This window comes from Mustela lutreola, chromosome 1 (assembly GCF_030435805.1).
Source record: "Mustela lutreola isolate mMusLut2 chromosome 1, mMusLut2.pri, whole genome shotgun sequence".
Taxonomy (NCBI): Eukaryota; Metazoa; Chordata; class Mammalia; order Carnivora; family Mustelidae; genus Mustela; species Mustela lutreola.
The window spans coordinates 183,200,664-183,215,283 of NC_081290.1; positions in this window are offsets into that span (position 1 = coordinate 183,200,664).

Below are 14,620 nucleotides of genomic sequence, written 5' to 3' on the forward strand. Positions count from 1 at the left end.
ATACCGAACATACTGGGTAATGTCAATAAATTTATCAATATTATACAGAGAGGAAAAGGTTATACAGTAGATAAATGTGTTTGGTGGGAGCAGAGGGTTGAAAGAAAGCTAAATCCTCATAGTCAATCATGAGGAGTCAATATAAAATAGGTTTAAATGGCAGATCAAGACAAAGCAATAAGTCTGTTATTTAAAGACAAGAAGGTGAAATGCCAAATAATCAGGTGAAAGAAGTGAAAGTGTCTCTGGGATGGTGAACGTGAGCACGAGGGGCTACTCACGGAGAAGCCCTCTAGACCCCCCTGACTCTACATGTGTGCACTATCACTTCCACTGAAAGAACGGGAACCAGGGGTGGGGATGATGAGAACAAGAAATGAGCGTGCAGAGCTTTCTCACAGAAAATTATGAAATTACTTGCATCCAGTGAAAACAGTGTAATGCATCGGTAGCTAAGATGGAAAATCTTGGACCCAAGCAACGCTAACCAGGATGCGGAGAATGAAAAGACATGCTGTCCAGCCTGGTGGAGTGCCAGCATCTGCCCCGCTGCGCGCTGAGGCCGGCCTGCCCCACCCTTGAGGCCTCTGACAAGTGGCCAAAAGTCCACCCCAGAACCTGCCTCTGTTTTCTACCACCCTCATTTTCCCGGTCTGGCTCAGCTGCTGCCCGGGCTTGGTTTTATTTCTAGATGTCAGCCCCACTTTTGACTTTGGAATTATTTTGATGCTAATTTTATAGTTTTGGGTTATTGGGGAGACACTTAAGTCTGTTCCTGAGCCAAGCCCCTCACCACTATAGGACTTGCTCTTCTGTAGAAATGCACTCCAGCCACATCTCCTGGCTGCCTCCTCCCTGAGATTCAGGTCTCATCCAAATGTTTCCTTCTCAGAGGCTTTCCCTGACCACCCGCACTAAAGGTGCGCTCTGCCACAGCTCCCATCCGTGTTTTTCACCTCTCCCCATTTCGTTTTATTCATAGCATTTGAATTCATAGATAGTGAAATGGCCTTGTTCACTGCTTTTGCCATTTTGTTTTACTTCCCATGGCATCCCTGAAGCCCACAACAAGTATCTGGTATCTACTAGTAACCCAATAGATAATTGTTGAATGGAAAAATGAGTTGTGTAGTGTATTCATCGTTTTTTTTCTGCAATAATGGTATATAATAAATCATCCTAAAATTCAATGTCTTAAAATAACGAGCATTCCTTTCTTGCCCATGGATCTTTGGGTTTGCTTGAGTTCAGCTTGAGTTTTGCTTGATCTTGGATGAGCTCAGCTGGGCTTGGCTCCAAGCTGGGGTTTGTGCACCATGTGATTCTTCATTCTTCTTGGACAAGAAGCTTCCTAGGCCATATTCTTCTCTCAGTACACCACTGGGAAACAAGAAGGCTAGTAAAATCATGCCATGCTTCTTGAAGCTGTAGCTGTGATTGGCACCCTATTACTTCTGGACACATTATACTGGTCACAGCCAGTCCCATGAGCAACTCAACATCAAGGAGGTGGGAAAGTAGACTCTACTTCAATGAGGTGGGAAAGTAGACTGTGCTTGCTATTATTTCGGATCATAACACTAAATTAAAAACAAATATACAGATAGGAATGTCTGTGTTATTGCTGCCGATTAAGTATTAAGCATGTCACAGAATATTAAAGCTATAAGGAATCTGATCTTGTCCAGCCACTTCATTTTGCCGAAGAGAAAACAGACCCACAGAAAGGAGAGCAAGCAACACCTCGAGTTCTATTGCAAAGGGGTAGACTTTTAATCCAAGGAAAGGGGAGTGAAGGATTAAGATTAATGATTCAATCCGATCTGAATGAACAAATACAAGAATGAATTTGACTGACAACAGTGAACCAGCAGAGAGAAACTGCAGAAGTGAAAGCAAGGTCTTGGAGAAGGCAGGGGATGATACAATCAAATGTGCCAAAGGAAGGTGGACCTTGGAAAGGAAGGATCCTGCCAGAGTGAGGAGAGAATGGCTAGATGTATAGGCATATTCCTAGGTCTTTTTTTTTTTTTAAGACTTTATTTATTTGTCTGACAGACCGAGATCACAAGCAGGCAGAGAGGCAGGCAGAGAGAGAGGAGGAAGCAGGCTCCCTGCCAAGCAGAGAGCCCAATGCGGGGCTCGGTCCCAGGACCCTGAGATCATGACCCAAGTTGAAGGCAGAGGCTTAACCCACTGAGCCACCCAGGCTCCCCATATTCCTAGGCCTTAAGGAAGGAAAAATAAGAGTTGGAAGAGTTTAGGTCTGTGACATAGAGTATAATACTTGACTGCATACTGTTCCATAATGTGCCAGCAATAACACTGTCAGATGTAAGGTCATTGGCAATGGGTTCCCAGATCCCAGAACCCCCAACCAGCTGGCTGCTCCACTTCACAGCATCGTGGGAGGTGTTACAGTCTGTAGGACATCAACCTTACTCAGCACAAAGTCCTTGAGTGTAAGCGTCATTTCACTGGTGTGACCTCATTTTCTGCACTGAAGTAGGTGTTGGAGTCATTTGCTCAGAGTGAAGGCAGCAAGGGTTGGAAATGTGGCTTCTGGTAAATGATGAAGATTTGGAATCCAATCCAGGATTGGATTGGTGTCCAAAATCACCTAAAGAATTGACCACCAACAGAGGGCTGGCTGCACCAAGATGAGCCCACGAATGGAAGCAGAGTCCATGCGCATGGTTGGATGACTTCCTCTAGCACTCCCGCCTTGAGTCATTTACAGAGTGCTTTCTGAAGGCCATGAGAAACAGTTCCTGGTTCCAAACAGATTATCATTTAATCAATACATCTATAAAATGACTTAATGACTAGGGAAAGGGCTCTGTTAAAATGCAGAACTGAAAACTAAAGACTAAAGCATGGATTCATGCAAATGTAACCTTTCCATCTCATCCGCCTGCACCAAATGTCACTGCCATTTGATTTCCTAATAAACTACAGACATATACCACGTTGAAATGCAAAGTTTAATGAAGTCAATAAAATATAAGCATAAAGCAGTAGAATTTAATCTCTATTCCCATCCTTTACTATCTAATTGGGAGATACATGTCATTTCCCTTGAGAGACTATTTTCACAAACACACTTAGAAGAGTTTCAGCAGTGCTATTCCAAAAGGACCCCTCCCGACCACCAGTATGGATGGTAAGCAGGCTTCTATACACAGAAACATCTACGTCGTTGCTGCTGCTTAATGGTTAAGTGTCAGTGTCACAGAATAAGGGACCTGTAAAGAACTTTGCTCTAGTCCAACCATCTCATTTATAGAAGAGACAGAAGACATGAGGAAATGAAATGGATTCTTTTTCAGAGGGTACACAACAAATTTAGAAGCACAGCAGAAATGAATCTCAAATGTCCTTTTTTCCCCTACTCTGGGGGCATTCTGTGGCACCAGCTGGTTCCTAGCCCGTGCTTGGCACAAAAGTGTTGCAGGTTGCCAACAAAGAAAAGAAAAGAAAGGCCCGGAGGACTGGCTGTGAACCCTGTCATTCTCTGTTCACACCATCAGAGCCCGCGGGGAGCAGCCCCATCACACAGTCTGCTGTGCCAAGTGCATGGTCCCTGCCAGATGGACCCTCTGGAGATCAACGGAAGCAGGGTCATTTGCCGCTCAAAGAGGCTTTCTGGCAAACAGGATGTATCCCCGCTAAAAACTTGAGTGACTATGGTCAGTGTGAGCAGGGCACAAAGTGTCATTTGCCTTACTTTGAAAACTTTCTGAAGTCACTCAGTCCTTAGCTGCAAGACAGGCAGCACGCTGGGAAGAATAAAACCATCCAGCCCCTCTTTTTTTTTTTTAAATTCTTTATTTTTTATAAACATATATTTTTATCCCCAGGGGTACAGGTCTGTGAATCACCAGGTTTACACACTTCACAACTGGGACGCAGTCCGGTGAAGGGACACTAGTGGGCTCTTTATCTGATTTCCAACCTCTGCAAACCTCCTGGCTGCTGCTACAATAAAATATTACAGATTAAGTCGCTTATAACAGAAACTTACTTCTCACAGTTCTGGAGGCTGGGAGATCCAGGAACATGGCCCCAGCAGACGTGACCGGTAAAGGGCCCACTTTCTAGTTCACGAATGGCACCTTCTTGCTGTGTCCTCACATGATGGGAGCGAGTTTCTGTCTACTAGTTCACGATGCTCCGACCTCATGCCTATTCCCCTCCCCAAGGCTCCACCTCCTAGTACCCTCACATTGGGCGTTAGGATTTCAACATACAAATTTCTAAACATCAGAGATATTATATAAAAGATAACCATTTCTAAAATGGTATGAAAATGTTATGGGGTGGGGTCATGAGAGGTCTTTTTTGTTTAACTTTAAACAATATTTATTAACTCTCTGATGGAGAAGACAAGGAAGTTACTGCATTGCCCTTCCTCCCTTTCCTCCCCTCTTCCCACCTCAGTTTTCTTTGATTGTGTGACAAATTACCATATTGTGTTCTATTATGTCACTCACCATACAGCACTTGGTGGTTTAAACAACAGAAATGTATTCATTCACTGTTCTGGAAGCCAGAAGTCTAAAATCAGTTTCAAAATCCAGTCCCACGTCAAGGGGTCAGCAGGGCCACAGTCTCTAGGAGGGAATCCTTGCCTTGCTTCTTCCAACTTTTGGAGGCTGCCTCCCTTCCCCCGGGACACAATGGCATCATTCCAGTCTCTGTCTCTGGGGTCCCATGGCTTCTCCTCCTCTGCCCTGTGGGTTGAGCCTCCTCCTCTCTCTGTCCTGTAAGAATATATACGACTGCACGCAGGCCCTACCCAGATAATGGACGATGATCTCTCCATCCCAACGCCTGTGTGTAATCACATCTAAAAAGTCCTATTGGCCATTTAAGGCAGCAGTTCCAGGTTCCAGAATTCAGACATGGCTAACTTTCCGGGGGCATGGTTCAGCCTAACACTGTTCAGTGATTTCTGTTCCAACAAGTGATGGTTTGTAATAGCTGCATTCTCTTCTGTCATTGCAATCCACACTTTTTCTTAGTTCCACATTTAAGGAGATTGCATGTCCACTCCCAGGCCTTTATCTTTGTTTCTCCATTTCTGAATTCTGAATTTTGATTCATTATGCTACTGTTAGGCTCTGATTCATTGATTTCAGTCCTTATACCCAACATATCTTTCCCCTTTGGTTGTTTCAGTTTGCTCTGTTACTCTTTTTTCCACTTTCTGACACTGTCGATCTCTAGTTTATTTGTTTTCATCTGTGTTGTTTTCTCATAAAAGATTTTTAGAGCTGCAACTTTCACTCAGTACTGCTTTAGCAGGGTCCACAAATTTCACGTGTTTTCATTCGTGCGGTTTTAAGTACCTTGTGATTTCTCTTGTGATTTTCCTCTTTCACCAGAGTTATTTTGTAATGCATTTACGTTTTGCTTAATTTAGCAGTTTCTGAAAGGGTTATGTTTAAGTGTGTTGATGTTAAGTGTGGTATTATTTATTTTCTCCCATAGCTTGGTTTGTGGCTTTTACTTTCGCCTCTTTTGAAAGGTGCATATATGTTTCTAATTAGCTTCTGGATCTGTGTTCTTTTATGTTGCACTTTTACCCTTATAATATTTTCCCCTTGAATTCCACCTAAATATCGAAATTGCTATCAGGACTTTGTCTAGTTTGTATTGATCCATACATTTATTTTAGAGTTTTCTTTATCTTTCAGTGTTGGTTGGGTTGTTTTTTTTTTTTTGAAATTTTTTTCAGTGTTCCAAAAGTCATTGTTTGTGCACCACACCCAGTGCTTCATGCAATATGTGCCCTCCACAATACCCATCACCAGGATCAACCAAACCCCCATCCCTTCCCAAAACACTCAGTTTGTCTCTCAGAGTCCACAGTCTCTCATGCTTTGTTTCCCCCTCTGGTTTCCCCCAACTCACTTCTCCTCTCCATCTCCCAATGTCCTCTGTGTTATTCCTTATGCTCCACAAGTAAGTGAAACCATTTGATAATTGATTCTGTCTGCTTGACTTATTTCATTCAGCATAATCTCTTCCCGTCCCATCCATGTTGATACAAAAGTTGGGTATTCATCCTTTCTGATGGAGGCATAATGCTCCACTGTATATATGGACCATATCTTCTTTATCCATTGGTCCATGGAAGGGTATCATGGTTCTTTCCATAGTTTGGTGACTATGCCATTGCTGCTATGAACATTGGGGTACAGAAGGCCCTTCTTTTCACTGCATCTATATCTTTGGTGTAAATACCTAGTAGTGCAATTGCAGGGTCATAGGGAAGCTCTATTTTTTATTTCTTAAGGAATTTCCACACTGTTTTCCAAAGCAACTGCACCAACTTGCATTCCCACCAACAAAAGTAAGAGGTAAGTGTAAGAGGGTTCCCCTTTCTCCACATCCTCTCCAACACATGCTGTTTACCGTCTTTTTGATTTTGGCTATTCGAACTGGTTCAAGGTGGTATCTCAATGTGGTTTTGATTTGAATCTCCCTGATGGCTAATGATGATGAATATTTTTTCATGTGTCTGTGAGCCATTTGTATGTTCATGGAGAAGGGTCTGTTCATGTCTTCTGTCCATTTTTTGACGTGATTATCTGTTTTCTGTGTGTTGAGTTTAAGGAGTTCTTTATAGATCTTGGATATCAGCCCTTTGTCTGTAGTGGCATTTGTGAATATCTTCTCCCATTCTGTGGGTTGCCTCTTTGTTTTGTTGACTCTTTCCTTTGCCTTGCAGATGCTTTTGATCTTGAAGTTCTATAACTTCATTTTCACTTTTGTTTCCTTAGCCTTTGGAGACATATCTTGAAAGAAATTGCTGTGCCAATGTTGGAGAGGTTACTGCCTATGTTCCTCTCTAGAATTTTGATAGATTCCTGTCTCACGTTGAGGTCTTTTATCCATTTTGAGTTTGTCTTTGTATATGGTGTAAGAGAATAGTCAAGTTCATTCTTCTACACATAGCTGCCCAATTTTCCCAGCGCCATTTATTGAAGAGACCTTTTTCCACTGTATATTTTTTCTTGCTTTGTCAAAGATTATTTGATCATACAATTGAGGGTCCATATCTGGGTTCTCTCTGTTCCACTGGTCTATGTGTCTGTTTTTTTGCCAGTATCATGTTGTCTTGGTGATCACAGATTTGTAGTAAAGCATGAAATAGGCAACATGATGCCACAGTTTTGTTTTTCTTTTTCAACATTTCCTTAGCAATTCAGGGTCTCTTCTGGTTCCATACAAATTTTGTGATTATTTGTTCCAGCTCTTTTAAAATTCCAGTGGAATTTTTATTGGGATGGCATTGAAACTATAGATGGGTCTAGGCAATATAGACATTTTGATAGTATTTATTCTTCCAATCCATGAGCATGATCTTCCATCTTTTTGTGTCTTCTTCAACTTCTTTCATGAGTGTTTTGTAGTTCTTTGAGTAAAGATTCTTTACCTCTTTGGTTAGGTTTATTCCCAGGTATCTTATGGCTCTTGGTGCTATAGTAATGGAATCAATTCTCTAATTTCCCTTTGTATTTTTTCATTGTTAGTGTATACAAAAGGAACTGATTTCTGTACATTGATTTTGTATCCTGCCACATTACTGAATTGCTGTATGAGTTCTAGTAGTTTGGGGGTGGAGTCTTTTGGGTTTTCCATATAAAGTATCCTGTCATCTATGAAGAGAGAGAGTTTCACTTCTTCTTTGCCAATTTGAATACCTTTTATTTCTTTTTGTTGTCCTGATTGCTGTTGCTAGGACTTCTAGTACTGTGTTGAACAGGAGTGGAGAGAGTGGGCATCCTTGTCATGTTCCTGATCTCAGAGGGAAGGCTGTCAGCTTTTCCCCATTGAGGATGATATTCACTGTGGGTTTTTCATAGATAGATTTTATGAAGTTCAGGAATGTTCCCTCTATCCCTATACTTTGGATCCTTTTAATCAGAAATGGATGCTGTATCTTTTTCTGCATGTTTTTTCTGCATCAATTGAGAGGACCATGTGGTTCTTCTCTCTTCTCTTATTGATTTGTTCTGTCACATTGACTGATTTTTAAATGTTGAACCACCCTTGCATCACATGGATAAATCCCACCTGGTCATGGTGGATAATCTTTTTAATGTACTGTTGGATCCTATTAGCTAGGATCTTGTTGAGAATCTTGGCATCCATATTCATCTGGGATATTGGTCTGAAATTCTCCTTTTTGGTGGGGTCTTTGCCTGGTTTGGGGGTTGAGGTAATGCTGGCTCATAAAAAGAGTCGGGAAGTTTTCCCTCTGTTTCTATCTTTTGAAACCGCTTCAGGAGGAATATGTATTATTTCTTCTTTGAATGTTTGGTAGAATTCTCCAGGGAATCGGTCAGGTCCTGGGCTCTTGTTTTTTGGGAGGTTTTTGATCACTGCTTCAATCTCATTACTAGTTATTGGTCTATTCAATTTCTTCCTGATTCAGTTTTGGAAGTTTGTAGGTTTCCAGGAATGCATCCATTTTGTCCAGGTTGCTTAACTTATTGGCATATAACTGTTGATAATAATTTCTAATGTTTCTATTTCCTCAATATTAGGCGTGATCTCTCCATTTTCATTCATAATTTTATTAATTTTGGCCGTCTTTCTTTTCTTTTGGATTAGTTTGGCCAATGGTTTATCAATCTTATTGATTCCTTCAAAAAACCAGCTTCTAGTTTCATTGATGTGTTCTACTGTATCCCTAGTTTCTAGGGATCTAGATCTCTGCTCTAATCTTGATTATTTCCCTTCTTGTGTGTGGGGTTGACTTAATTTGTTGTTGATTCTCCTTATCCTTCAGTTTTAAATGTGTTTCCTCTAACAGAGTACATTCATAGAACATACTTTTTAAATGAACCTTTAAAATTCTCTCTTTTGTTCAGTAAGTTAAACCCATTTGCATTTATTATTATTTGTATATTAGAATGTGTTCCCCCACACTTTCCTTATTTTCTATTTACCATACTTTCGTCCTACTTTCTTTTCTCTTTTCTTGCCCTTCAAAAAATAGAGTTCTCTTCTCCTGATTTGAGAGCTTCACATTCTATTTTTATTATTTAATGGTTATGTCTAATTTAATATCAAAAGTTGTGTTTACATTTATCTTCCAATTTCTTAAATTATTGATGTCAACATCCACTACATAAACAAAATAACTACTTTGCAGATATAAATTATTATTAAACATTTAACTTCTTAGGGCCACGAATCCAGTTGTGTGGGGTATAATTTATTCACTTTGTAGTTTTTGGTTTGTTTGTTTTGTTTTGTTTTGGTGTCTCCTGTGAGGTGTATTTTCCTGGTTAGTAATATGAAATGAGAGGAGGAGCAAGACTCTCGCTCCTAGTTGGTGAGCCTCTCCTTGTGTGCTTGGAGAAGAAATGGGCATGCGTCACAGTGGGAGACTCTGGATCCACAACTTGACTCTCCTAATCGTTTTCTGCACCACACCTCTCAGCTGCCCCCAAGAGAAGTTTTCTGTCCTGACTTTCATTCCCTAGCCCTAAGCAAACATGAAGGGTGAGGGCTGAACTAAATGCCCAGCACCACCCACCACTCTAGTGTTCGACTGCCATGTTCCTCTGCACTGTGAGCACCCACATGGCCCTGATGTTGCCTGTGGACCCAGGCAGCCCTGGGCAGGCACCAAGGGGAGTTTCTGTTTTTGTTTGTTTTTGGCATTCAACAGCGATTTGTTTTTTAATCCACCAGTGAAGACGCAGGCATAGTTCCTCAAGTGTAAGGTAGGAGGAGAAAGAGAACACAACTGGGAAGCTCCCCAACTCCACCCCTAGCTGCTGATGCCTCCTCCAACACACCTGCTGCTCTCTCCCTCTCAGGGAAACAACCGCTCCCTGTCTGCCCAGGGGCAGCCCTGTGTTTCATGTTAAATGTTCAGAGTCCTATACTTCCTTGCTACTCCCATGGCATCTCTAAGATTGAATTCAGAGAAGGAACCGAAAGTAGTTATTCTTCTACCTTCTCCTTTTCATTGTGGGTGAGCTCCCCTAAAGTATATACATGTTCCTTAATGCTGAATTTGGTTATGATTTTTCTGATAATTTTTATTGCATCTGATGTGACTCTTACCTTTAAAAGTTTCCCCTTTTCATTTCCATTTTTTTCCTGATTGCTGATAAATGAGTATTTCACATTTTCTGCCATTTTATAATATGTCATGTTTCAAAAGACTGTAAGAGAAGTCAAAAGCATAAATTGGTGGATTTGGAAGAATATGTGATGAGTCAGGAAAAGCATTCCCATTCTGGGATCTCATTAAGATTCCCTGGGTTAGGTTAGGAAGAGAGAGTCTGAGAAGTGCAAGATTTGTGTAGAACTTGTTAATGTCTGAAAAAAAGAAGCTTGACAAGCAAATGATAACATCTCTGAACAGGATTCAGGAGTCTGAGAGGAGAACCCAGACCCTAGGAGACACAGAGCCAGAGGAGAAAGTCTGGGCACTGTGTCAGCAAACCCTGGCCCAAGCTGCCTTATACACAGTCCTTGTCCTACTGGCCTGATAGCAATTGTGAAATCCGGGATGGCCAAAAGTGGCAGAAGGTTGGCAGGGTCCGGAGTGGTCCCTCAGAGGGTCTGGTGGCCTGGCATGGAGCCAGAGCTTCAGATTAAATTCCTGAGAGGGACTTTGAGAGGGAGCGAGGAGATCTAGGAACCTTAACAGTCCTTCCAGTAGGAACGGCGACCGCTAGTCAGCAGCCCGCAGAGACTGATCACCGACAAACACAATATGAATCAGGACTTCCCAAATGTCAGCATCTGCAGAGGACAGGGCCCTCTCCTCATCCACCCCAAGCCCAGAGCTCAGGCACAAATCCAGGGCAAGGGACAGGGCGGCTCAAATCAGATGAAACTGAGTACTACAATCTCAGTGCCACAGAGGCTTGTAATAGAAACTTCTTTCCGTTCCACACACTCAGATTTCTTTCCTGCCCCTTGATTGGCGCTCTGAGATTATTGTATGGGGTCTGGGTATGCAGTCTGCCGCATATAGGAAGCCCTTCCTCAGGCCTCAACCAGCTCCCTCTAAGGAGCAGGTAATGGTCTCTCCTGAGCTTGAATTCCGAAGCTTCAGGGATGAAATCCTATTGGTCAAGCGAAGTTTGTGGTTCTTTCTGCGTAGCTATCAACATAACTGTACTAGATCCTCCTTGTCAGGCCAAAATAGGAAGAACAAGCCTTTTTAAAAAGTATAATTCAATGCAGAAGTTAAGACAACTGCTGAGGTTCAGTGAAGCCCTCGGACCCTCAATGGAAGAGGAAGGGCTGCGAGGAGAAGGCGGGGCAAACCCGGGATCTCCGGCCGCGGTGGCTGGGAGGGATACGCGGTTGCACATGCTGCTCATTTCATTCCCACCTTAAGTATTATAATGGGTAACATTTGGGGCAGTTATAAAATGTCTGGTATTTTGCATGCACTTTGCATACAGTTAATCATTTATTCCTTACACAAACTGTGAGCTATTGACTATGAACCCCATCGACGGCTCAGGAAACTGCCCCGCACAGACAAAGGGACCGATGCAGGTCCAGAAGGGTGTCGATGACCCTCGTAGGTCTGCAGGCCTCCGAAGACTCTTTTCTTAACCATTCAGCTCTTCTGCCAGCCCAGTAGGATTGTTACCCGCACCCCTAGTTCAAATTATCCCAACCAATGCGATGTAAAAGAAAACTATCTGGTTACTCAGGGACACAATCCTTGAAAATGTATTTATAATTCAGGAAGAGGAGGCAGGGGAGGGCATTCTTTCCTAACCATGGTAAGCAATCTGTTCAGTTCCCAAAGCAAGAAGTTTGGTTTTCTTTCTATCTGGTTTTTATGTTCGAGGGAATATAAATGTCAGGAATCAAGCATCCCCTCTGGAGGACAGAGCAATAAATAACTTTGCTACCATTTTGCACAGATGCTGGGACTAAATTAAGACCAGGAAAGATATAAACAACTATAGCAACAGACCGATGATGAATCTATTTTTAAGAGCAAGTGTTGAATTAGAAAGATTTGTCCAATTAAAAAACTTAGAAGGAAATCATTTGGGCATCAATTTGAAGAAATTTAAAGGCGATCCAGACTGGAGTAAGTGAGCAATCCCCTCGGCCCAGCAGGGCTGAAATCACCTCCCCATGTTAAGCAAAATACTGATTTGTTTTACGGCATAAAGGAGAGTTTATACCTTGGAAAACTTAAAATATTACTGGGAATAGAAGAAAATATTTATGAAATAATAAAAAGTGTATACTCTTGATATTAATAATATAAATAAAAATAAATAAAATATGATATAAAGAATAGTATCACTTATATGTCCTTAAGGAAATTCATACTTAAAACTGAGATAAATATCTATTCTAAATTGATTCAATTTTATCAATTTAGCTAATATTTTGAACCACTCCAACATAGTAATACCAATCTCAGGTATTTATCCTGAAGTAAATAGATACCAAAATACCAATAACCACAAATGTTCAGTGAAACATTATTTAGTAATAGCAATATATTGAAAATGGAATCAAAACAAAAGAACTAATGATTTGTTCAGTAACAATTATTTGTCATGCATTATCTGGATACTTTCCTTAGGTTATTATTTTGAACATAATACTCTAAATATGAAATGAGCTCAAAGAGGATAAGTTGTATGTGAAAGATAAGACACATGCAGAGGATTTAATATTTAGTTGAAATACACACATCCATAATTGCCTCTATATAATGAAGAACATAAAATTATATTTATGAATGGGCATTGAATAGAACATGCAGACTGCTGGTGTTAATTAGAGTAGTGACATCCTGACTGCCTCTCTGTGGCTTTAAAATTTTCCCTATTCATTTATTCAAGAATACTTACCTAATGCCTACATCAACGAGCAAAATAAAATTCCTGTCCTTGTGGAGATTGTATTCCAGTAGAGGAGACAAATAATGGATAAATATATACATACAATGAGTATGTATGTATGAAATCAATTAGTGATAAATATTATGAAGAAAACAAAGTAGGGTGTAAGGACCGAGAGTGACAGGTTACTCTTCTTAGCAACAGTGGTCAAGGAAGGCCTCCTTGATGAGACAGCATTTGTACAGTGAAGTAAAAGGGAATAAGCTATATGGAAATATGGGAGATCATGATAGGCAAGTGCAAAGGCCCTGAGGCTGAACTAGAATGCCATACAGACATTTAAAAGATAAAGGACAAAGTTCGTATAGTAATGTTAGGTAGAAACAAAGTTCGTGTAGTAATGTTAGGTAGAAATTATAGCCTTCATCTAACAATTATGTTAAAAAGCACACAAAATTGAAAGACATTAAAGTGAAAAGTGATGATGAGTTATCTTGGTATAAATGTAGGCTTTGAGCTCTAGATCCAAACTGCCTGGGTTCAAATCTTAGCTTTATGAGCTCAGGAAATTTGCATAGGTTTTCCATGCCTTATCTGTGAAAGTGGGTAATAATAATAGTAGTGCTTGTAGTACTGTAGTGTTGTTAAGAGGTGTGGTGGGTAGAATAATATGCCTATAATGTGTCCACATTCTAATCCCCAGAAACCTAGTGCGTTACCTTATATAGCAGAGGATAATTAAGTTTCAGGTGGAATTAAGGTTGCTAATCAGCTAACCTTCAGATAGGGAGGTGATGTGGGGTTATTGAGCTGGGGCCCAGTACAGTCAAGAGGATCCTTAAAAGTGGAAGGTGAAGGTTGAAGAAGGGAGTCAGGAGAAGAGATGTGACAACAGAAGCAGTGGTACAGAGATGCTGTGTGGCTGACTTTCAAGATGGAGGAAGAGGTCACGAGCCTAGGAACATGGACAGCTCCAGAAACTGGGAAAGGAAAGGAAGCATTCTTTCCTAGAGCTTCTAGAAACAAAGTTCAGCCCCACTGAAACTTGGACTTTAGCCCAATGGGACCACTTGGAACTTTCAAACTACAGAACTGTAAGGTAATAAATCTGTGTTATTTTAATTCACTAAGCTTTTGATAATTTATTATAGCAGCCATAGAAAACTAATACAAGAGGATTACGTTAGCTTCTATAGGTAAAATATTTAGAATATCTGGCACGTGGTGAGCATTTTAGAAGCTGTTATAATATTTTGGGTGGTATTTTCTCCTACACTTTTCCATAAACAATAAGCATGTATTGGCTAAATATTATCTTAAAAATAAGTGAGAAAAGACTACTTAAAAGGAGGAGATATTATCAGCAGCATTAATAATACGTGGAAAGGAAATTTTTAATTGCAGAAGAACACAACTAATTCAAATATAAAATAGTAATAGGAAAACAGAAAAAAAAAAGCTTTCCTAAATTAAAAAGGTTTTATATGATATGTTCTTTTCTTGCTAACAAAATACTGACAAGCAGCTGGAGCTGGAGCAGATTAAAGAGGTTTCATTTTGGATGTGTGATTTATAGACTATGAGGAAAACCATGAATCCATCTAGAATCCAGATGTAGGTCACTAATCTAAGGCATGGAGTCCAGTAAGTTCCTTTACAGACAAGGATCATAAAAGCTTGGAATTTCACTCCTAGTAAAAGCCTCTAGGAATTTGTGAATTTCATTTTCATTCCAACAGAAAAGTGAGAAACCA